Source organism: Hypanus sabinus, chromosome 11 (genome assembly GCF_030144855.1).
Source record: "Hypanus sabinus isolate sHypSab1 chromosome 11, sHypSab1.hap1, whole genome shotgun sequence".
In the NCBI taxonomy this organism is placed as follows: Eukaryota; Metazoa; Chordata; class Chondrichthyes; order Myliobatiformes; family Dasyatidae; genus Hypanus; species Hypanus sabinus.
In genome coordinates this window covers 75,003,196-75,029,568 of record NC_082716.1, presented here as the reverse complement: position 1 = coordinate 75,029,568, position 26,373 = coordinate 75,003,196, and the positions used below count along the sequence as shown (strand labels likewise).

General features: G+C 42.3%; 1 long non-coding RNA gene across 1 annotated transcript; it reads right to left on the bottom strand.

Annotated features, from left to right (window-relative positions):
• Positions 1-870: 870 nt before the first annotated feature.
• Positions 871-19,678, bottom strand: LOC132401611 (uncharacterized). The gene is made up of 4 exons (XR_009514632.1): positions 19,551-19,678; positions 14,999-15,129; positions 11,577-11,651; positions 871-1,235 (listed from the first exon to the last, which is right to left on the bottom strand). It is a non-coding gene; the product is annotated as an uncharacterized LOC132401611 (long non-coding RNA).
• Positions 19,679-26,373: the final 6,695 nt, after the last annotated feature.

Genomic DNA, 26,373 nt, shown 5'->3' with positions numbered 1-26,373 from the left:
GGCCTTTGAAGAGGTGTAGAGGAGATCTGTTTACAGTGATGTGGCTCAGCTGACAGAGGGGCTGTCCCACAGCTCGAGCAACAAGTATTCAATCCTGGCATCAGGTGCTCTCCATGTGGAGTTGGCACAATCCCCCTGTGATGGTGTGGGTTTCTCCCCACGGACTCCAGTCCCTTTGCATATCATAAATTTGTGCAGGCTGGTGAGTTAACTGGTCACTGCAAATCACATTGGCAAATCACCACCATTTTGGGGCTGCGATGTCTCTCGAGGTCATGGCTTATGCTTATTTGTTCTTTAGGTTTGTAGGGATGGTTTTTGGTGCACCACGGGGAGTTAGGGGACAAATTAGGGATTAGGGACAGGAATCAAGGAGAGTTAGAGGATAGCGGAAGTAAATGATGAGTCAGATGGAAGTCAGATCCAGGTTGGAATGTTTTGTAGTTGAAGGCCAGTGATACACATGGATGGATGTTGGGTTGGCAGGTGCTGAAGTTGAAGATTAGTGATCCCCGTGGTCAATAAGGGCTAGTTATACCCCCTATGTTGGTGAGCCCTAAGATTGGAGGTACATGTGGCAGGAGGCATGAAGGCTGGTGCCTCCTCGGTCAGCGAGCCCTGGGGTTGGAGGCCAAAGGTTAAAATTCCTGTGATTGTTTTGTCCTGGGCTGGAGATCAAAGGTCAAAGCCCAATGGTTGAAGACCAAAGTCAGCAAGTCCAGAAGTTGAGGCCTGATGGTTAAAGCCAATGATCAGTGTGTCCGGAAGTTGGAGGCCTGATGTCTATGAGTGCTCAAGCCCAAGCCAAGGACTGGAGGTTGGAGGCCCGGAGGCAGCCTATCCTGGGGTTAGAGGCCTGTCTGTGCATGAGGGAGTGGGTGGGTGGGAGAGAGGAAAGGAGCTTTTACTGCTGTTGTTGTGTTGTTGTTGTTGTTGCTTCTGTTGTTCTGCTGAACGTTGTGGGCATTCTATGTTGGCACCAGAAAGCATGGCAACACTTGTGGGCAGCCCCCAGCTCATCCTTAGGTTGCAAACAAAGATCCCGGGTGTCCAGGCACACAGCAGATATCTGGATTCCCCCGACGACACTGACCTTCGATCGGCCTGTCTCCAGAGCCCAGAAATCCGAGCTGGACTCTCGCACCGAACAACAGCCAGTCCTGAAACCCCAAGAGCAGGTCCCTCAAAGAACCACAATCTGCGTGTAGCTCCAGGTCAGGGTCTTCAAAAGAACTCTGAAAGGGAAAAATAAAGATATTAAAGATGAAAATAGAGCTGTTTCCGAAGATGCAAGCAAAGGAGTTGCCATTTAGCGCCATCTCAACTTCGCTCCACCTCCCAGAGGTACTGAAATTTGTATAAATGTTGAGAGGTGAGATGAGGCAAGTAGGAATAAACTCTGCATGGAAATGTGGGCCGTATTCTCATATGATGCAGCCATACAGTCCAGTCATCAGGTTTGGGATGGTCAATATGATCCAGAATCAAATCACACTGTGCACTTACCCTCTGCATAGTCTAAATATTTTCAATTTAGCAATGACATTGTGAATCAGAGCACAACCGTGATGACTCACAGAATGCCAATCAGAGGACACTCAGTCACACCTACCTGTTACGTAGTTCCCTATCGGGTAATGGAAAAAAGGAGAGGCTTGAGGAGGACACAGGAATTGGAATGGGGGCAACATCTTTTAAAGTTTTTCCTCAGTCTGCTATGGCTATCATACCCTGCGTAAAAGTCAGTAGCCAGAAGTGTTCTGCAGGGATCTGTTCAGGAACCTCTGCTGTTTGTGATTTTTATAAGTGACTTGCATGAGAAAGTAAAAGGGTGGGTTTTTAAGTTTTCAGATAACACAAAGGTTGGTGATGCTGTGAGTAGTGTAGGAGGTTGTTATAGGTTACAATGCGACTTGGGTAGGATGCAGAGCTGGCAAGATGAGAGTTTCATCCAGAAAAGTGTGAAGTGATGCACTTCAGAAGGTCAAACTTGAAGGCAGGTTTCTTAGCAGTGTGGAGGAACAGAGGGAACTTGGGGGCATATTCTTTGTTACCTCAACACTGCCATGCAAGTTGAAGGGAGGATTAAGAAGGCGTATGGTGTACTGACATTCATTAGTCAGGGGACTGAGTTCAAGAGCTGTGAGGTAACATTGCAACTCTGTAAAACTGGTTAAACCACTTGTAGTATTGAGTCTAGTTCTGGTTGCTACATTATAGGAAGGATGGGAAGGATTTAGAGAGGATGCAGAGGATACTTACCAGGATAATACCTAGACATCTTATGGATGGGTGAGCTAAGGCTTTTCTCTTCAGATGTGTATAAGCTGATAAGAGGTAGAGATAAAAGGGACAGCCAGAGACTTTTTCCTAGGGCAGAAGTGGCTAACATGAGAGGGTAACACACACAAAATGCTGGTGGAACGCAGTAGGCTAGGCAGCATCTATAGGGAGAAGAACTGTAGACGTTTCGGGCTGAGACCCTTCATCGGGACTAACTGAAAGAAGAAATGATAAGAGATTTGAAAGTAGGAGGGGGAGGGGGAGATCGGAAAAGACAGGAGAAGGCGGGGGGGGAGGGATAAAGCTAAGAGCTCGAAAGTTGTTTGGCAAAAGGGATACACAGCTGGGGAAGGGAAAGGATCATGGGACGGGAGGCCTAGGGAGAAGAAAGGGGGAAGGGAGCATCAGAGGGAGATGGAGAGCAGGCAAGGAGTGATTGTGAGAGGGACAGAGAGAGAAAAGAAGAAAAAAGGGGGGAATAATAAATAAATAGATAGGTAGATAGATAAGGGATGGGGTAAGAAGGGGTACCCAATCCCTCACTTATTTATTTATTTGTTTGTTTGTTTGTTTGTTTATTTATTCCCCCCTTTTTTCTTCTTTTCTCTCTCTTTTTTCTCTCTCTGTCCCTCTCACAATCACTCCTGGCCTGCTCTCCATTTCCTTCTGGTGCTCCCCTCCCTCTTTCTTTCTCCCTAGGCTTCCCATCCCATGATCCTCTCCCTTCTCCAGCTTTGTATCCCTTTTGCCAATCAACTTTCGAGCTTTTAGCTTCATCCCTCCCCCCCCCCCCCCGTCTTCTCCTATCATTTCTGGTCTCCCCCTTCCCCTCCCACTTTCAAATCTCTTACTATCTCTTCTTTCAGTTAGTCCTGACAAGGGGTCTCGGCCCAAAATGGCAACTGTACTTCTTCCTATAGATGCTGTCTGGCCTGCTGCATTCCACCAGCATTTTGTGTGTGTTGCTTGAATTTCCAGCAGCTGCAGATTTCCTCACGTTTACGTTTTTAAATACAAGAGGGTGTAATTTTAAGATGATTGGAGAAAAGTAAGGAGGGAGATTGTCAAAGATAGTTTGTTTAAGCATAGAGTGTGGTAGGTGCTTGGAATGCTCTGCCAGGGCTGCTGGTAGAGACATCAGGGACATTTAAGAAACTCATATAGGCAGATGGATGATAGAAAAATGGAAGGCTCTCAAGGAGGGAAGGTTAGATTGATCTTGGAGTAGGTTAAAAGATCGACACAATTTGAGAGCTGAAGGGCCTGTACTGTGTTGGACTATTCATGTGCCAATCTACACCTTGCAAAAACATCAAAGGTTCATTGTGCAAATCAACATAAATCCAGAGTCATACTGCATGCATATGCAGGCTAACATGCGCAAACCTAACAAGATGCCTTCTCTGCAAACGAATCCCACTTACCTGATTTTGCTCATACCCCTTTAAACCTGTCCGAACAACTTTTAAGCATTGCAATTTACTGCTTTCTCCAACTTTCTCAGGAAGCTCATTTTATATTCCCACCACTCTCTGTGTGAAAATCTTGCCCCTCAGATTTGCCAAACTTAGACTGAGTTAATTTTGTCCTGGTCACATAAACGCATTCGTAGACTGGATTTAGTCTGATATATGTTCCTAAATTGGGACTCGCTGATTAAATCAGCTTCAGCATTTTTTTTTACCATAACATTATGCCAGCAATTACAAGGGACACTTTGTCATCGACGAGTGAGTCTCACGTTTCCTGCTGCCTCTCCGTGCAAAAAATAGAAATTGAAACATGCAAGTTTAAACAGAAACCTGAAATTAATTCATGAGATCAGCTTAGATGAAAGAGTTTGATGACAAATAGATCATCAGGATTCTACCATTCAGAGTCATAGATTCTTAGAGCACTAAGCACAGAAATAAGCCCTTTGACCCATCTAGTCCATGCCTACTCCCATTGACCTGCACCTGGACCATAGCCCTCCATATCCTCCCTTCCATGTACCTGTCCAAAGTTCTCTTAAATGTTGAAATTGAACCGGCTTCCACCACTTCTGTTGGTAGCTTGTTCCACACTCTCATCACCCTCTAAGTGAAACAATTGCCCTCATCTTCAACTTAAAATTTCACCTTTCATCCTTAACCCATAAGACCCTAAAACATAGGAGCAGAATTAGGCCATTTGGCCCATTGAGTCTGCTGCACCATTCAATCAAGGCCGATTCTTTCTTCCCCTCCTCCGCCCCACTCCTAGCCTTCTCCCTGTAACCTTTGATGCCATGCCCAATGAAGAACCTGTCAAGCTCTGCCATAAATACACCCAACGACCTGGCCTCCATAGCTGCCTGTGGCAACAGATTCCACAAATTCACCACCGTTTGGCTAAAGAAATTTCTCTGCATCTCTATTTTAAATGGATGCCTTACTAACCTGAGGCTGTGCCCTTTTGTCCTAGACTCTCCCACTATGGGAAAGATGCTTCATGTTTTCCACATCTACACTGTCTAGGCCTTTCAACATTCAAAAGGTTTCAATAAGATTGTCCCCTCATCTTTCTAAATTCCAGTGAGTACAGACCCAGAACCATCAAACGCTCCTTGTATGATAACCCTTTCATTCCTGGAATCGTCCTTGTGAAACTCCTCTGGACCAGCACATCTTTTCTTAGATGAGGAGCCCAAAACTGTTACAATACTCATGGTGAAGCCCACTCGTGCCTTATAAAACCTGATCATCACATCCCTGCTCCTGTAGTCTGGACCTCTTGAAATGAAAGCTAACATTGCATTTGCCTTCCTCACCATCAACTCAACCTGTATGTTAACCTTTAGGTTGTTCTTCCAAGTCCCACTGCATCTCAGATTTTGGATTTTCTCCCCGTTTAGAAAAGAGTCTACACACTTATTTCTACTACCAAAGTGCATGACATGCATTTTCCAATATAGTATTTCATTTGCCACTTTCTTGCCCATTCTCCTAATCTAAGTCCTACCTGTTTCCTCAACGCTACCTGTCCCTCCATCCACCTTTGCATCATTTGCAAACTTGGCAATAAAGCCATCTATTCCATCATCTAAATCATTAATGTGCAGCATAAAAAGAAGTTGTCCCAAAACCGACCCTTGTGGAACATCACTAGTCACTAACAGCCAACCAAAAAAAGATTATTTTATTCCCACTAGCTGCCTCCTACCAATCAGCCAACACTCTGACCATGCTAGTAACTTTCCTGTAATACATGGGCTTTTAACTTGGTAATCAGCCTCAAGTGTGGCACCTTGTCAAAGGCCTAATGAAAGTCCAAACAGACAACATCCACTTCATTCCCTTTATCTATTGTACTTGTAATCTCCTCAAAGGATTCCACCAGGTTCATTATGCAAGCTTTTCCCTTAAGAAAACCATGCTGACTTTGTCCTATCTTCTCCTGTGTCATCAAGTACTCTATAACCTCAACCTTAACAATTGGCTCCAACATGTTCTCAACCACTGAGGTCAGGCTAACTGGTCTAGAATTTTTTTTCTGCTGCCTTCCTCATTACTTAAAGACTGGAGTGACATTTGCAAATTTCCAGTCTTCTGGCAATGACTTTTGAAGGATCATTGCTAATACCTCCACAATCTTCCCGCTACCTCTTTCAGAACCGTAGGATGCAGTTCATCTGGTCTGGGTGACTTATGTACCTTGGATCTTTCAGCTTTCTGAATACCTTCTCCCTTGTAATAGAAATTGCACTCACTTCTCTTCCCTCACACCCTTCAATGTCTGGCACACTGCTAGAGTCTTCCACAGTAAAGACTGATGTAAAATACTCATCTCTATTGTTTACATACTTGAAAAAGCTTTTACTATTCACTTTGATATTATTTGCTAGCTTGCTTTCATATTTGATCTTTTCCCTCCTAATGATTCTTTCAGTTGCTTTCTGTAGGTTTTTAAAGGCTTTCCAATCCTCTATCCTCCCACTAATTTTTCTTTGTTGTATGCACTCTCTTGTGCTTTTACATTAGCTTTGACTTCCTTTGTCTGCCACATTTGAACAATTTTGCCATGTCAGTATTTCTTTGTTTTTGGAATACATCTATCTTGCACCTTCCTTATTTTTCCCAGAAACTCATGCCATTGCTGCTCTGCTGTCTTCCCTGCCAGCATCCCCTTCCAGTTTACTTTGGTCAACTCTTCTCTCATACCACTGTAATTTCCTTTACTCCACTGAAATACTGTTACATCAAACTTCGCTTTCTCCTTATCAAATTTCCAGTTGAATTCTATCATATTGTGATCACTGCTTCCTAAGGGTCCTTTTACCTTAAGCTCCCTAATCACCTCTGGTTCATTACATACCACCCAATCCAGTATAGCTGACCCCCTAGTAGGCTCAACAACAAACCGCTGTAAAAAGTCATCTCATAAGCATTTACCAAACTCACTCTCTTCAGATCAATTACCAACCTGATTTTCCCAATTGACCTGCATTTTGAAGTCTCCCAATAATAACATAACATTGTCCTTCTGACACGCCTTTTCTATTTCCCGTTGTAATCTGTGGTCTATATCCCAGCTACTGTTTGGAGGCCTGTATATAATTGCCATCAAGGTCTTTTTATTCTTGCAGTTTCTTAACTCAGCCATCAAGGATTCAACATCTTCCAAACTTATGTCGCATCTTTCTAATGATTTGATGCCATTCTTTACCAGCAGGGCCATACCACCCCCGCCCCCGCAGATCTTCCTATCCTTTCAATACAATGTGTAACCTTGGACATTCAGCTCATATCTACAATCATCCTTCAGCTGTGGCTCAGTGATGGCCACAACATCATACCTGTCGATCTGTAATCATGCAACAAGATCATGCGCCTTATTTCTTAAACTCCATGCATTGAGATATAACACTTTGAGTACTGTATTTGCTACCCTTGTTGATTCTGCATCCCTGATGTATTGATACTCGCCCTGCTGGCTGCAATTTTGTCCTATCATCTGCCTGCCCTTCCCAGCAGTCTGACTGCACGCTGTCTTCAATTTTATACCATCCGTCCTATTCTCAGTCCCTTCACTCTAGTTCTCCCATCTCCCTGCCAAATTAGGTTAAACCCTCCCCAACAGCTCTAACAAACCTGCCTGTGAGAATGTCAGTTCCCCCTTGGGTTCAGGTGCAAACTGGCGCTTTTTAACAGGTCATTCCTCCCCCAGAAGAGATCCCAATGATCCAAGAACCTGAAGCCCTGTTCCCTGCACCAGTTTCTCAGCCATGCATTTATCTGCCAAATCATCCTGTCTCTACCCTCACTGGCATGTGACACGCTAGGCAAACCGGAAATTACTACCCTGGAGGTCCTGCTTCTCAGCTTTCTACCTAGCTCTGTAAAATCTCTTTTCAGGACTTCTTTGCTTTTGTTTCCTATGTCATTGGTACCAATATGTACCAAGACATCTGGCTGTTCTCCCTCCTCCTCCAAAATGCTGTGGATGTGATCCAAGATATCCCTGGTCCTGGCACCTGGTAAGTAATATACCTTTCAAGTGTCCCGTTCATGTCCACAGAATCTCCTGTCTGTTCCCCTGATGAATGAATCCCCTGTCACTACTGCTCCCCTCTTATCCTTCTTTCTCTCTGCACCACAGACCCATGTTTAGTGCCAGTAACCTGGTCCCCATGGCCTCTAGTTCTAGTCTCACCCAACTATGCGGAAAAAAACTTGCTTTCATTTACTCTATTTATACCCCTCATAATTTTGTATACCTCTATCAAATTTCCCCTCATTCTCCTATGCACCAGGGAATAAAGTCCTAACCTATGCAACCTTCCCCTATAACTCATTTCTCAAGTCCTGGCAACATCCTTGTAAATTTTCTCCACACCCTTTCAACTTTATTGAAAGCTTTCCTGTAGGTAGGTGTTCGGAACTGCATAGAATACTCCAATTAGTAGTATTTCATAGTACATGTAAATGATTTGGATGTGAATGTACAGGGTGTTATTAGCAAGTTTGCTGATGACATTAAATAAGGGGATCTTATTGATTGGGAAGCAAATTACAATGAATTGCAAGGAGATCTTGATCAGTTAGAGTTGGGCTGAGATTTCACTATTTAACAGAAATTTGGATAGGCACATTAATGGAGGCGTGTGGAGGAGCAGGATAATATTGTGGCATGGACTCGATGGACCCAAAGGGCCTGTTTCTGTGCTATGGTGTTCCATGACTCCATGATTTTATTAATAAAAGATGTTCCAGCACAGAGACCCCACTAGTGACAGGTGACCTGTTGACCTTCAACCACTACTTTCAGCTTCCAATCATTGAACCAATACTGAATTCACCCTATGAACTCGCTCTGAATCCAATGTGACCTACCCTTCCAGATCAGCCTGCCATAAGGGACCCATGCAACCTAACCTTCCAGATCAACCTTCCATGGTGGACCTTGTCAAAGGGCTTGGTAAAGTCAATGCAGAAAACATCTACTCTCCTATCGTTACCTCTTTAAAAAACTCCAAATTATTCATCAGACATGATCTCCCATCCACAAAATCACACTGGTAATTTCTGATGATCCAGATGATGCTGCAGTAACTTCTCGACAATTACCATCAGACTCACCAGCCTGCATTTCCCTAGCCTGTCCTTGCTACAGTTCCTAAACAATGGAACAACCTTCGGTTCTCTGGAACTTCACCAATGACAAGAGCAAATATCTCTATAAGGGCCTCCAGAATTTCTTCCCTAGCTTTCCAGAAGGTCCAGTGTTGTACCTGGACAGGCACTGGAGTTCTTCAAGACTGCTAATTCTTCTTATGATCCAAGGCTTCACTACTTATTGCCCTGATTTATTTGACTTCTAAAATATTCTTCTTTGTAAACCCCAAAGAGAAATAAACATTAAAAATCTCAGCCATCTCCCACAGTTCCACAAACAGGTAGCTCGGATGGTCTTGTAGAGGACCTAGTCTCTCACTTAACATCCTTTTACTGTACTATAACTGAAGATCCTCTTGGGATTCTCTTTGACACTGCCTGCCAAATCCATTTCATACCCTCTTTTTGCCTTCCTTAAGCCTGGTCTTAAACTTTTTATATTCATGAAGATTTTACCATCAGGGAGGGTTTGAACTAGAGTAAACTATTGTGTCATGTATCCCTCAATAACCAGAGGATTCAATTGGAAAACAATAACATTATGTATGAACAAAAGGCTTTGACCCAGTGATTAACCCACTTCCTGGAATAAGCAATCTTTCAAAATCCACGTCCTTCCTGATGGACTCACCAAGCAAAAACAAGACGGGAGAGAGAGGAAAATCTTAACTCCAAACCTGACAGGAAAGCTTACTGATTTCCACCCATTTAGCTAGTGCAACGGTTGTTGTATACAGGAGTCACCTCCAGCTGGGAATGTATCTCCAAATCTGACCATTATTTATATGTGTGATATTCTGCCAGAAGGTTCACTGCTATTATTCATGTACCAATCAGTTTACCTAGCAGTTTCAGATGAACCTTTGGAGTAAACCATATTGCTAGTAATTGGTTTATAATTGTCATAATGTGATGGAGAGTGCCCGGTAAACACACTCGTTACACACATGCATTTACATACTCACACAAACATTGCCTTGTCTTTCTACCATCATAGAACTGAGTGCATACACTTCAATATCTTCCCCAGTATATTCTAAACTGAGCTGATGCACTTCTGTTGACTTTATGGTGCCTTTCCCATCATACACGGCAGTCTATTTCATTTCTTTAGTCATGGATATGTGTAAATGTGAATATATTGTTTGTATACTGCATTTAAGGTAGATATTTCTGTTTTGTTTTGTAATATGATTGTAACTACATTGTGGGGTGCACCATATTCTAATTCGTATAATCTTAAGGTAACTTTGTGGGTAAATAAAGATGGTTTGTCTTGGTGCCTAGTAAATAGGGTTGATCACTCTCAGGAGAGAGACAGAAAAGAAGAGAGAGGGAGAGGGAGGAAGGAAGAGGGAGGGAGGGGGTGGGAGGAGAGAACAGGGAGAAGGAGGGGGAGAGGGGAGGAAGGAGTGGGGGAGAGGAGGGAGGGAGAGGGGAAAACAGCATGGAACTACAGTACTACTGTGCTTTCTGGTAGCCATCTTTTCGTACATATTGCCAGTTCTCTTTACACTATCTCTGCTCATTTTTGTAAGTTTGTTTTTTGACGCACCTCATCAACTCTGAAGTGCTAAGTGACTCCAGCCATTTTTTCTTTGCTCATAACCCATATATCTAATACATATGTACTAAGATAAAATTTCAAAACTTAGTTTTGCATTGCATACACACAGGTCATTTCAAAACCAAAGTACTTCAAGGTAATACAGAGGGAAAGCAATAGCAGAATGCAGAATAGAGGGTTGCAGTTATGGTTACAGGGAAAGAGCTGGTCGGCAATGAGTGTAAAGGTCTGATGAGGTAGATTGAGGTCAGGAGTTCATCTTTATTGTACAAGAGGTCTGTTCAAGACCTCTTGCCATAGCAGCAGAATAGAAACTGTCCCTGAGCATGGTTGCGTATGCTGTATCTCCTGCTGAATGAAAGCTTTTGACTATTCTACATGAAAGGAGAGAGAATGGAAGGATGGTGGGAGTTTTTTGATTATGTTGGCTGATTTCTGAACGCAGCAGGAAGTGTAGACAGAGTCCGTGGAGGGGAAGCTGGTTTTCGTGATGGACTGATGTGAGTCTACAGTCCTGCATTTCTTGCAGTTTTGGGCTGAGCAGTCGTCCTACCAAGCCATAATGCATCCAGATAGGATGCTTCCTGTGGTAAATGACGATTGATGTGTTCTCTGTTTTTCTGAGACATGGCTCACTCAAGACATGCTGGATATGTTGGCAACCTCAGAAGGGTTCTACGTCTACTGGATGGATCACCGCAGAACATCTAGGGAGTACAAAACATAAGGGATTGTGCTTCACACTGAACTCTTCATGGTACTCGGGGGCAAAGCGGTCTTGTCATATTCTTGTTCCGATAACCTGGAACATCTGATGATTAAGTGGCATCCATTCTACTTACTGAGAGAGTTCTCCTCCATGATCCTGACTGCAGATTACATACCGCCAAAGGCAGATGTCAAGCAAGCACTCATTATGACTGCCGCCACTAGCAAAAAAGAAACAGCCTACCCCAATGCCTTTCACATAATTGCTCAAGTCTTCATTCAGGCTTGCTTGAAGAAATTTCTTCCAATAATCATCAACATATCGCCTGCAGCACCAGGTCCCAAAACACTTGGCCACTGGTACTATGATCAAGAATACCTACCATTCCATCCCTAGGCCGCATTTCAGGAAATCTGATCATCAGGCTGTCTTCCTCCTTCTGACATGCAGGCAGAGGCTAAAGAACAAGACAAGAGAGGTAAGAACAACAAGAGAGATGGTTGCATGAGGCAGAGGAGAAGCTACAGGTTTACTTAAGTTGGTGGACTGGGCCATGTTCAAGGACTCATCAGATGATTTGAATGAATACACCACAGTTGATACGGGCTTTATAACGGTACTTATGGACGTGTGTGCCACCACAAAATTCATTCAGAGTCTTCCCTAACCAGAAGACCTAAATAAACTAAGAGATCCGTAATCTGTTGAGAGCTAGATCAGTGGAATTCAGGTTTGGCAGACAAGGAAAGTACAAGAGGTCCATGTATGACCTCCAGAAAGCCATCTGACATGTGCAGAGGCAACTCTGGCCCAAGCTTGAATCACAGAAGGGTGCTTGATAACTGTGACAGGGCTTGAATGCTATCACCTCCTACACAATAATCCAAGCGACATATATGACAACAAGCTTCACTTCCAGAAGAGCTCAATGTCTCTTATGCTCACTTTGACCAATAGACCATGGAGGCACCTTCACAAACTCCCACGGCCCCTGACAACTTTGTGATTCCATTCTCTGAGGCTGACATGAGAGCAATCTGCAGAAGCAACCTACGGAAAGCATCTGGCCCAGGCAGTGTACTTGGCTGAGTACTGAAGACCTGTGTGAATCAACTGGATGGAGTGGTTACTGACACCTTTACGCTCTCACTTCGACAGTCTGAGCTATCCATCTGCTTCGAGTAGGCTTCACTCATATTCAAGAAGAACATGGAAAGCTGCCTCAACGACTATCATCCAGTAGCATTTCCATCCACTGTGATGAAGTGCTTTGAGAGGATGGTGATGGAACATATCAACTCCTGCCTGAGGCGTAACTTGGATCTGCTCCAATTTGACCACTGTTGCAACAGGTCAACAGCAGATGCCATTTCATTGGTTCTTCACTCAGACCTGGAATTTCTGAACAATGAAGATGAATACATCAGGATGCTCTTCATTTACTACAGCTCTGCATTCAACACCATCATCCCTCAATTGTTTTCCTCACTTCCAGACCTCAGTTAGTTCTGTTTGATTCAACAATCACCATCAGCGCAGTAACATTATAAGACCGTGTGCTTAACCCCCTACTACACTCACTTTATACCTATGAATGTAGGACTAGGTACAGCTCCAGTGCCATATTTAGCTTTGCCAATGACACCACTGTTGTTGGCTGAATGAAAGATGGTGGCAAATCAACACATAGGAGGGAGCTTGAAAATCTGACTGAATGGTGCCACAACAACAACCTCTCAACCAGCATCAACAAAATCAAAGAGCTGATTATTGACCATCGGAGGTGGACAGTGGAGGTCATTGAGCCAGTCCTTATCAGGGAATCAGAGCTCAAGAGGGTCAGTAATGTTAACTTCTTTGGCATTACCATTTCAGCAGACCTGTCCAGGACCCAGCGCGTAAGTGCTATTAAAAATAAGTTTGCGAAGATTTGGCATGGCATCTAAAACTTTGAAAAACTTCTGTTTTGAACAGCCGTGAGAAGCTGCATCCTGGCCTAGTATGGAAGCACTAATGCCTTTGAACAAAAAAGCCTGCAGAAGGCAGTGGACACAATACCTTCAGGGAACACTGTGGCAGGAAAACAGCATCCATCATCAAGGCTACTCTCTCTTCCCACTGCTGTAATTAGGAAGGAGGTACAAAAGCCTTAGGCCACACACCACCATGTTCATGAACAGTTAATACCTTTCAACCATCAAGCTCCTAAACCAGTGCAAATAACTTCACTCACTCCAACACTGAGGTCCCAACTGGTTCCACACCCTATGGACTCACTCTCAAGGACACTGCAACTCCCGTGTTCAATATTACTTATTACTTACTTATCTATTATTATTTTTTTTGTATTTGCATAATGGTCATTTGTCTGTCTTTGTTAATGGGTATTTTTTATTGATTCTACTCCGTTTCTTTATATTTATTGTGAATGCCTGCAAGAAATGAATCTCAGGTTCATGGTGACAAATATAGTATAAACTGTACTTCGATAATAAACTGAATTTGAACTTTGAACGTCTATGAACATTGGTGAGAGTCAATTAAGACGTGCAAAATTTCCTTAGCCATCTGAGAAAGTAGGGGTGTTGTTACGCTTTCTGGTTGTGGCATCTAAGTGGTTGGACCTGCTGCTGTTTATACCCAGGAACTTGAAGTTCTCAACTGATGTTGTTGGTCCTGAGTCACATTTAAGCCAGGAGGCAAAAACAAAACATAATTCAATGGATAAACATCAGCCAATGTGATGAAGATGAAGAAAATACGAAGATGGATTTAAGGTAGAGGTTAGTAGGTTAGTGATTTAATGGACTCTGGTGCAGTTAATGCTAGGATCTGTGATTGTGGCTAGGGTAGGATTAGTGTGAGAATTGGTGTTGGATGTTTGGTGCAGGGTCAATAGACCTAAGGGTTTGATTTTGCGCACTATCTCTTCATGATTCCATGACCGTAAAATAACTTATTGGGGTGAGGAGGAAGTGAAGGGATAAAGGGTCAAAATGCATGATCTATGAAAAGTGGAAAGCAGAATTGATGAGAACACAAAAGGCTGGAGGATTAACGTTTCCAGTCAAAAGATGAGGTTCTGCTCCTTGAACTTATATTGAACTCCTTGAACTTCTATTTTAATAGATGGGGAGAATGGAATAAAACAGAAGATGAAAAGAAATACTGAGTGGGAGCTCGGTGACACATGAATGGTGGTTACCTAAGAAGTTCCTGGTCTTCCCTGTGCAGAGTATAGTGAATGTAGTTATATTACTACATACTGAAAATGCATGGAAGATTAGCAAACCAGGAGGTACCTAAAATATCCTGATAGTTTCACCTTCATCATTAGGAGTACCACTATTACTCTTATTCTGGTTGCATTATAGATTCTGTTGTTACATTTATTAAACTAATTAACTTAATTAAAAGTTTCCAACTTCAGTGGTAGAATTAGAGCTCATATCTTCAGTTCTTCAATCCAGTTTAATGGATTTTCAATTCAGTAATGAAAGCAATATGATATGCAATATACTCAGCATAACTATAGTATTGTTAGTCATTTCTGCTCTTTAAAGCCAATGCACATTGTGAAATCATACAGGGAGGTGTTGAATGTAGTGAATCCAGAGCTCTGTGATTCATGAGTAACAAAGATAGAATGGGAAAAGGAATGCCAAAGAACGCAAGCAGAGAAAGAAGGTGAACAGACCAGGGAATTGGAATGCAGCTACTAACACACGACTTTCTCAATGTGCCCCATCCCATATCATTGTTTTCCTGACTTCCTTTCACAATGGTGGTAACTATTTGCTATACCTAGTTGCAGAAATGTTCAGTATTCCTTCAAATAATCACAGTGAGCTCACAGACGTGAGAGAATCTGGAGATGCTGGAAATCCTTGCAACACACACTAAGCACTGGAGGATCTCAGCAGGCCAGGCAGCATCTATGGAAAAAAAGCTCCAGTTAATGAAAAGCAAATTCAATTCGGAATCAATCAGAATCAGGTTTAATACCATTGGCATTAACTGGAGCTGCTGAGGGGTTTCGGCCCGAAATGTCAACTGTAATTATGTTCCATAGATGCTGCCTGGCCTGCTGAGCTCCTCCAGTATTTTGTGTGTTGCTGCACAGTGAGCTATAGTTTTGAGGTTTGAGATGCTATTCAACAGTGACCATCAGACCAAACCTTACCCTTGTCTGAACCTCATGCACAAACCAACCTACAAATACTTCTGCTTATTTTTCAGTCAGGAGTAAAAAAAAAGCTTGGGTCATTTTTCCTCTTTCCTCTCACTGAAGATGATAGACAAGAAATATTCCTGTTCCCAGCAACTCAAATTAACAACTCTTGGGATCAAGTCAGCCATCTATTTGTGGTTGGTAGGCGCTCTGTGGCCCCTGTCTAAATGTGTGCTCCTGAACCACTGTCCATTAGGTCCAACTTTCCTGCCATTTCAAAAGACATTTGGATAGGTACATGGATATGAGGAGTTTAGAAGGATGTGGGGTAATACACAAGCAAACAGGACTAGCTTGGTGGGCGCCACAGTCGACATGGATTCATTAGGCTGACGGACCTCTTTCTATGCTGAATTGTTTGTTTGCTTATTGGGATCCAGCGTGGAATAGACCTTTTGAACCCTTCAAGCTACATCACCCAGCAATCTCCCAATTTAAAATGAGCCTAATCACGGGACAATTTACAATGACCAATTAACCTACCAACCGGTACACCTCTGGACTGTGGGAGGAAACCGGAGTAGCTGGAGGAAACCCATGCGGTCATAGGGAGAACATACAAACTCCTTACAAGCAACAGTGGGAAATGGACCCAGGTTGCTGGTACTGTAAAACATTGGGCTAACCGCTGTGCCGTGGTGCCTCCCCATTCATTGACTCTTTAACTCTATCAACTCAGCTCAGCAGGTCTTTCCTTTTCCAATCCATCAGTTGTTTAATTATTTTCTCAACTTATTATCAAATCCACAATTTTCACCCCTTTAGGACTGAATTGCATAGCATAATCATTTCTTCCCTCTATTTCTTCTGCCAGTTATAATATATCCACATCAGTTGTTATTTAACCAACAGAAACAGCTATTGCCCACTTATTCTGCCAATGCAATAGAAGGAACTGTTACCTTGTTGGAATCACCTATGAAATCTAAGAACTATTGATTTAATTTTTGGTTAGCTGGGCCTTCGGTGTTAATTTGTTCACCCGGTGGCATTTATCAACTGAATGCCAGTCAGGGTGCAATGCGAGAAGCAGTATTGGTAGTTCCTAACAACTCACGCAAACAGCTGGAGGAACTCAGCAGGTCAGGCAGCATCTATGGAAAAGTGTACAGTCAACATTTCGAGCCAAAACCCTTCTGAAAGGTCAACTGCACTCTTTTCCATAGATGCTGCCTGGCCTGCTGAGTTTCTCCAGCAGTTTGTGTGTGTGTTGCTGGGATTTCCAGCATCTGCGCATTTTCTCTTGTTTAGTGGATAGTTCCTAATATCGTCTGTTAATAACCTTCATTATTCCAATGTGCAAGTGTAATCTTAATACCGCTTTAAAAAATCTAATAGGTACATCTGTAACTGTGATGGCAAAAGAATCCCCCTGCATGCACTGTGAAAAAACTCTCATTGACTCAATACTTTTAAGAAATCCTGTTTAACATCCATTTCTGTTTGATCATTTGTGTGATCAAGAACAGGCAGTAGCATTTCATCAGTACACCATCAATTAAAAGAAAAATGGCATGCATTTCCATAATGGAAAATACTCAAACTACTTAACCAACGCACTCCCAATACTTTCTTAGCTATACCTCCCCCACCCTCCTTTTTGTACAGTCCCCATTCTGTTTTGTAATGTTATTCAGTTTGTCCTGCTTCATCACACCTGTTTTCATGATAGTACTTTTCATACCTAACCAGAAGACCACAATCTGAGGGGATTGATAATAATAGCTCCACCTCGTCGACAATCCATGACTGGAAAGAGGTTATCCACCAGGATCAGCCCTAGATCAACACTGGTGCTTAGCCCACTGCTCTACTTTCTCTACACCCATGACCATGTGGCTAAGCATAGCTCAAATACCATCTGTAAATTTCCATTGTTGGCAGTCTCAGATGATGACGAGAGGATGTACAGTAGCGAGATATATCAGCTAGTTGTGTGGTGTTGCAGGAATAACCTTGCACTCAACATTACTAAGACTAAAGAGCTGATAGTGGACTTCAGAAAGGGTAGGACGAGGGAACGCAAACCAATCCTCATAGAGGCCTCAGAAGTGGAGGGAGTGAGCAATTTCAAGTTGCTGGGTGTCAATGTCTCTGAAGACTTAATTCGTTCTCAGCATATTGAGGCAGACATAAAGAAGGCAAGGCTGTGGCTATATTTCATTAGGAGTTTGAGGAGATCTGGTTTGTCATTTAAAACACTCAAAAACTTCCACAGATGTACTGTAGAGAGCATTCTGACTGGCTGCACCACCATCTGGTATGGGGGTGAGGGGCTACTGCACAGGATTGAAGTAAGCTGCAGAAAGTTGTAAAATTAGTCACCTCCATTGTATCCAAGACATCTTCAAAGAGCTGCATCCATCGTTAAGGACCCCCACAAGCAAGGACATACCTTCTTCTCATTGTTACCATCAGGTAGGAGGTACAAAAGCCTGACGGCACACATTCAGTGATTCAGGAACAGTTTCTCTTCTGCCATGTAATTTCTAAATGGAGATTGAACACTACCTCACAATTTTTTTTATTTCTGTTTTTGCATTATTGATTTTAATATAACTATTTAAAATATGCATATTTACTTACTGTCATTTATTTTTCTTTATTGTGCATTGCATTGTACTATTGCTGCAAAGTTAACAAATTTCATGCCATATGCCAATGGTATTAAACCTGATTCTGATTGATTCCGAATTGAATTTGCTTTTCATTAACAGGAGCCTTTGATTAACCATAAGCAACAGAACTTTTAACTGTGTCCTTTCCATTTTCCTGCTTTTTGCTTTCATCCCCTCTCCTCCACCCACATCCTTCACATTCATCTGATCATCCTCTGTAACTTCTTCCACCTTCGATTCCATTATCTCCCTCATCGATATTCCATCTCCTCTTTCTGAAGGACTCCTCTTGGCACCTTGTGGGAAATGCAAAACCTACCCTCTGCCTCTTCCCTCGCCACCATACCAAGACCTAAATGTTTCTTCAAGGAGAAGCAGCCGATCACTTGAACCCCTGCCCATTTGATGTAATATGCTTGGTAGTCACGATGTAGATCCCCCACAATTATGAATCCAAATGTAGATGGGGGACTGTTTTACTCAACTCCTCCTCAGTCCTTGGGAGTGAATCTGAGTTCCAGTTGCCATTCACTCTAATTCTCTGTCCCATTCCCACTCCAAGTTCATCACCTGTTCCAATAGAGTCCACCTTAAGCTTGCATCTTCTAGTCAAGCACATTCAGCCTTCATATTCACCACTGAATTCAACAATTCTGGACGACCAGCCTTTGAAGTCTGAGTAGATCAACCCAACTGAAGCAAGCTCACTGTTTCTCTCTCCACCTATACTGCCTGATCCACTGGTTATTTCCAACATTCTCTTGTAGATCAGAATTCAGACAATTGATAACTGCAGAACTGTATTTCACAATTCCAGCATTTTTCGTATAGTCCATTTATCCCCTTCTGTCTACACCCCCTCCAGACATCCTCATTATGTTAATGAACCTTGAACACTCTCACTCAGCTCCACCACCACTGCTGGCATTAATTTTCTCTTGGTTAAGGAAGCAATATTTGTTAGGAGACTTCTTTACTAAATGACACTTTGGGCTATTAACCTCATTGCAGCCATGTGCAAGCGACATACTTGATTATTTCGCATTTGAGACTTCTTCCACTTAGTAATTTTTTTACTTCTTGAAATGGATTCCTGGAACCCTTTCATTGCAAATGAATGACAACACAGAACATAGAACAGATAAAATAGAGTAGGCTTTAAGCTTATTCCATTATTCAATAGTACCAAGGCTGATCTGCATACCTCTATGCCCTTAATTCATGACCTCAACAATTTCATCAGACACCAATCTATGGATCATAACCTTAAAACCTAGTGTTCATACCTTTGGGGGGGCTAAAGCCCATAATTTCACATCAGAAATGCTGATGGATGTTAAATATGCCTGCCCACTTTTGGATGAATGCATTTAAGCCTAAGGTTAATGACTGGACTTTATCAGCTAATGTATTACGCTTCTTCATTGCCTTGGCAACACAACATTGTCCCTGGCAGTCCGTACTGCTAAAGCAGAACAGAACAGGTTTAAATGTTAAGAATACTCACTCCCTGAGTTTCCTTTTGACATTTTCCACCAGCCTCTCAAGCAGTGCATTCCAAATCATAACAATTTGTGAAGCCAGACCAACAGTCAGAGATGGCATTTAACTCAAAGTAAACTAGAATTAACAGAGTCAGGCTGTGGAACCAAAAAGGCAGACTTATAACTGTGACTCGTAATTATTGACCAAATTTCATGACCTAGAGTGCAGCAAAGAACCAATGGGTGCTTTAGTTGGACTTTTAAAATAAGCTGGATGGTGTGCAGGAAGAGTCACAAATCAGGACACAGCAGACTAACTTTATGCGAAAAATGACCTAGAAAGTAGCTTGAGGAATCAGGCCCCACGATATCGTATTAATTTAAATACAATTGTCCACTAAGCCACTATGGTCAGGCTGTAAATAAGATGTGCATATCATACATGTGCATATGTGCATAAGAAGGCGTATGGTGTATTGGCCGTCATCAATCATGGATTTGAATTTAGGCGCCAAGAGGTAATATTGCAGTTACATAGGACCCTGGTCAGACCCCTCTTGGAGTACTGCGCTCAGTTCGAGTCGCCTCACTACAGGAAGGATGTGGAAACCATAGAAAGGGTGCAGAGGAGACTTACAAGGATGTTGCCTGGACTGGGGAACATCCCTTATGAGAATAGGTTGACTGAACTCGGCCTTTTCTCCTTGGAGCGATGGAGGATGAGAGGTGACCTGATAGAGGTGTATAAGATAATGAGAGGCATTGATCATGTGGATAGTCAGAGACTTTTTCCCAGGGATGAAATGATTGTCACAAGCTGACACAAGTTTAAGGTGCTGGGGAGTAGGTACAGAGGAGATGTCAGGGGTAAGTTTTTTACTCAGAGAGTGGTGAGGGCATGGAATGGGCTGCCGGCAACGGTGGTGGAGGCAGATTTAATCGGGTCTTTTAAGAGACTTTTTGATAGATACATGGAGCTTAGTAAAATAGAGGGCTATAGGTAAGCCTAGTAATTTCTAAGGTAGGGACATGTTTGGCACAACATTGTGGGCCGAAGGGCCTGTATTGTGCTGTAGGTTTTCTATGTTTCTATGTTTTTTTTAACATGGTATGTAGAAATCGTGGTCTTACCATGTGGATTGGTTCCAAAGGCCTTTAGATGTTTCTCCAAAGATCAAGGCCATTCAACAACCTTTCACATTCACACCCAAGCACCCAAGTATGATAGTAGTTGGTTATCAAACTCAATGAGGACATTTACTGAGCCTGAACTGAGGAGTAATAAGTTCAGCCATTTTCCGGACACAACGAACAAACTGGATTAAGATATTACAGCAAAAATGCATCAATCAATTATCCCTGGAATGATTTTTGTATTATTAATTGTATTTCTCTAAGAACAAACTTCAGCAACTTGCAAGGTAACTGTGGATAGATTTAATCTCTTTACTAATGGAAGTAGACTATTTCCCATGATGGCAAAGTGGTTGCTGCTTAAAGTGAAATACAGCAGTGATTACAAATAGGAAGCATTGTTGCAATCAGAAACAGTTTTATCGAGCAGTACTTGAAGTTAAAGGGAATGGTGAATTATTATTTTATGTTATTTGTAGAACACTAAACTATTAAGGGAACATTGTGGCCTTTGACCAGTTTTATCTCATTTGAAAACATTCAGCTCAAACTGAAGGATGATACTGTCAGAGGGAAGGAAATATTTTGACTTCCTCCAGAGACAGTTCTATGCATTGCAGGATCTGAAGATGGTTCAGGTTGAATTAGAACTCGGGTGAGACACATGATGCTGCAGATGTTGGAAACTGGAGCAAAAAAATATATAATTTGTTAGAGGAAACCAGAAGGTCAAGAAGCATCTCTAGTAAGAGAAAAATTGTTGATGTTTCTGATCTGGACCCCTCGTTGGATAAGAAAGTACCATTGGAGGGGGGTTAGGGATGGAATCTGATTGTTGAAGAGAAGCTGAGGAGTAGGAGGGAACTCCAGTGGCAGAGAGAAGTCAGAGGTAGTTAACAACAGTGTAGATGCTAGAATAAAAATGGAGAACATGGGCACAATAAGCAAAGAACAAACAGGTGCAGAGAGGGATGTAGTATTGAATGAAGGGTTGTCATATAGTGGTCAGGAAGGAGAAAACTGGAAAAGGGAATGAGGAATGGAAATGAGGGCAGTTAATTTGCAACACAGTGAGGACAACTAGGGGAAGAAGAGGATAGGAAACAAAAAGAAAATAAGGCAGTAAGGATTGCAGAGATTGAAAGGGACTTTCAGTTGTGGTGACAACAATATAAGGACCCTGGCAGTGTACTCACCTTTCAGCCTGAGAAGCAAAGATTACCCTGCTCTAGCAGGAGCCACAGGGTCAAAGAGGTCTGATCTCTGGAGAAAACGTATGGAAAACGTGTACAAGTAGTGGAGGAAGTTGAGAAAGGGTGAAAGTACAGGCTGAGGAGTAATTTGCATGGTACAGCAAATATAGACAAAGCAGTAGCCGAGGCAGCCCCAACTGAGGCCGCTAATCCACTCAGAGTTGATTCACTAACAAAAGACTTTCACAATTTAGAATTGGATTCCAATTAAATGTGAAAGGCAATAACACAATGAAGATCCCTGGGAACACAATAAAAATGGCTGAAGGTTAGGAAACCTGTCTACACGAGCAAAGTTTAGTGAGCTGCAGGAAGACGGAGGATGGATGGTGAGGATTAGTCAATAGAGGCAATGGAACAAGCTGGAGAGTCCAGGCTCATTGCTCAGACCACGACTGCAAATTTTTAAAAAATGATCTGGATTCAGAAAGTTGTAAACCTGGTGGATGCTCTAGTTTAACAGAGCATATTAGATAACATATGTTAGTTGATAGAAAGATGGGCAAGAAATTGTTATAACAAAATGTGTAAAAATGTCATACATAGATAGAAAAATGGATGCACCTATTCTTTTTGAGCGAAATTCAAGAAGCTGGAAAAAAACTTGAAACACACCCAAGACCCTTTGTAAGTTCAAGCTAAACTTGCCCAGCCAATGTACATCAGCACTCAAAGTTTCTACATTGAATTTAGCATTCAGTTCTAGTCCTCTAGAGACAAAGCATACCAGGCAATTTGGTTAATCCCCTCAATTAAGAGGATGAGCTAAGTAGTAATGATAATAAAAAGTTGGGTTTTTTCGACCAATTAAAGAGGCACTTAAGAACCAAAAAAGAAAATTTACAGTAAGCCTGTGGAAAAAGTAACAAAGGATATTACAGTATTTCAAAATTTGGCTACGGGTTAGTACCATGGGACATTAGTTCAAACTTCTAAATTGATTTATTGTATGTTCAATTTTATTCATGTAATTTCTGTTCAGTAAGTGAATCAAAGTAGCAGGGTAGTGAAGTAGTGAATTGTTTTAAAAAGTAACTACACTTTAACATGGGGTATCAGGCTTGAAAGGTGACTACTGATGGGAAGGCTACTAATCCTCTTTCAGATGGGATGCAAAGTTGGACTGAGTAGGCCACTTCATCCGTTATCTACAGGGATTGTTAAAGTATACATTTCAGTAGCCTGGTTTACTTCACAGTGGAATAAGAATTGTACAGTCCCTACCTCAGAACAATGCCCTTTTTCAATTTGGAGTCATTGTTCCAGATATGACTTGCATTGTGTTGCAGCTGATTCTTCCTTTCAAAACACTCTGGACCTGAAAACCTTGGCAGCAAGCCCAAATTCCTGGAGGTGGTGCAGCTTTTGGCACCCTACAGGCAATTACGTTCAGGACATCAGAGAGTCCGCTCAGTCAGAAAAAGTACGTCAAATAGCACCCGTGGATATCTGCGATTAACAGTGCCGAAAATAGCCTGAAAAATGAAGAAGTTAATCTGGTCTGCAAAGAGTTATTAAGTCAAAAGACATTGCCTAGCAACAAAACAGTTTACTATTGTCAGAAATAAACTTGTCAAGGAGAACCTGCATTTTCATTCCAGGGAGATTTTAAAGCTTCTAGATGAAGCTTGGAATATGCAGAGAAGCACATTGAGGCTTCACAGCTGCAAATTCAAGCATGTTCTTTTAACTTGAAGAGGGAGCCTTATTTTCTGTAGGAAAACTCAGCTTCAAATTATCTGTTCTATTTTCTTCAGCCATTTATAAATCTGAAGCTACTTCTTGCGACAACAATGTGACTGCAATAGGCCGTAAACTTATCAAGCATTTCATGCTTCAGCCCCGCAATGGAAAATCAGTTCTACATTGTTTAGTGAGTCAATGCTTTCATATATTAATCGTTAGTCCCACCACTCTGAGGCACCACTGAAATCTTAAAATATTGCAGCTTGTGAGGTTACGAACATTACTTCCTTATTTCTTTTACTGGTTAAATTATAAAGCATGAACACTGATGGCCACTTCCTTCTTCTCACACTCAGCTCTCTCTCTCAGTACCGCCATGCACATGTCATCTGCTGCTGTCCAGCGGTCACAAGCTATAGTTCACGCTGGGCAGCCTGCATGATCAGCTTCCCTGAATTCAGGTCACGTTGCAAATAGAGCCATTACCTCATCCTCCCAACTAGTGAAATCTGGAATTTGTTAGCTGAAGGAGATGGGCCCATGACTTTCGATGGGAATTGGAGAAATACATAAAGAGGAACCATCTACACAGCTACAGGCAATGAGAATCAGAATCGTTTAATATCACCAGCAAATGTCGCGAAATTTGTTTTTTGTGGCAGCAGTACATTGCAATACATAATATTAAAAACTGTGAAATACACTAAGTGTGCAGTTATATTAAACGTATAGTGCAGAAAGTAGTGAGGTAGTGTTCATGTATTCAATGTCCATTCAGAAGTCTGAGCAGAGGAGTGGAGGTAAAGAGACAGCATGGGTGAGGGAGGCTCAGCTGCTTCCTTCGGTTCTGCATAAACTTCACTTCAGAAGCTGGAAATCCACAAGCAAGTGAAGAACAAAACCTATCCATGGCTCATTCCTGCCAAGTCAGCAAAATTAAATCTCCCCCAGTGCAATCAGCACCCAGGGATATGTTCCTCTTCCACTAGTAAGCTCACAAGTTAATGGAATAAAAAGCACTGGTTTCTACAAGGTGAAATAGCATTTGAAATAAACAGATTCACACCTTCATATTAACTTGTGAATGTTTTAACAGCCTATAATGAGATACCATGGCACTTGCATAAAGTCTGTGACACATGTCAGTACAGGTGAGGACACATCCTAAGCTCCCTCTCTTTGACAATCTCTGATTGGTTGTGGGAGGACAATGCAGTCCTTTGCTTGTCAGCCTGGCTGCAGTCCAAAGTCCATCATATCACATGTAAAGTTTACTCCCTACTGCTCTTTGTACCAGGCAATGGCATAGTATCTGAAACATGGCCCAAGAGCAATTAGCCTTAAGCGTAAATTACAAAAATAAATCACTGTGGATGCAGACAATCTGAAATCAAAACAGAATGTGCTGGAAGTACCCCACAGCACCTGTGGATAGAGAAATCTTCCTAGAAATTCAGATTTTTGGAACATTGTGATTAGTTCTGGTTCTGAGAATCATGTACTGTTGCATAATTTTTTTTGATGTTTTCTGGGAGGGGAATGAGATAGAGGAGCAGGATAAAAAGGGACAACTGACAGAAAGAAAAATGGAAGGCAGAGAAACAAATAGGGCTAGATTTCCAAAACAAAAGCTGAAACATAATAATGTTATTGGAACGGTATGCACCGGACTGCACCAGTCCGTGTTTAGACACTCTGATTCTCAGGAATATGACTAACTGCTGCAGTCCCTTTAAAGGTTCAGGCCTGCTCCGCCTAATGGTGGCCATTTTGGCATCAAGAATTGGATATTTAAAGAGCACCTGAACTTGGGTTCAGTACTCAATTGTCAGCCCAACTTTGGGGTTCAATCTGCGATTGCATTTAGGATTTCTGTCTTGTTTGGATTCTAGCCTAGTTTTGTCAGGTTCTTGTCTAGCGTCTAGTCCAGGGGTCGGCAACCCGCGGCTCTTTCATCTCTGTGCTGCGGCTCCCCGTGGTTTGTTAGTTTTTGAAATGTAATTCGAAATATGAAGATTATGGTGATCTTGTACAATCTAAATAAAACATTGTGGAGACCCCATTTCCTGGCACATCCGAACCGGCTCACAATTAGCCACTGTTCCGGCTAAGGGAGATAGCCTACGGGGGGGGGTTTGTGAATATGTGTCTTTTGGAGCATCCGCGTCCACGGGGGGCGGGTTGAGGGGGCTTTAAAGCAAGGCTGTTTAGTTCGAATAAAGTTATCTTTGACTGCAGTGTCGTTATTTTAGCGCTGCGTGTAGCACACCGCTACAACGTGTTTTTTTATCGCTATTAATATACATCACCACTGCCAATGCCTGACACCCGCCAGAGCGCGCTTTCTTTTAATTCTTCGATCCAAGGTAGGCTAACTATGGAGTAACCTTCAACTCAACGTCTTTTTTTCGGAGTTCAAAATGTTTTTGTTGCATGCAGAAATGTAATTTCGTTTTCTCTGCAGGAGTTCATCAGTTTCATAAATGCAACACGTTATAGTTTGTTTATACATAGCATAAAGGCAAAAAAAAACCTGTTGTATGCAGTGTTATTTCATTTTAAATGTCAAATGGGTTTTGTGGCTCCCAGTGTTTTCTTTTCTGTGGGAAATGGGTCCAAATGGCTCTTTCAGTGGTAAACGTTGCCGACCCCTGATCTAGTCAAAAGCACTACTCTCATTTCAGTCTCAAAATCGTGTCTCGATTCTAGTCTTGGATACTCCTGTTCTTGGGTTCGTACCATCCTCGCCTAGGCCTCTCGTCACAAATGCACC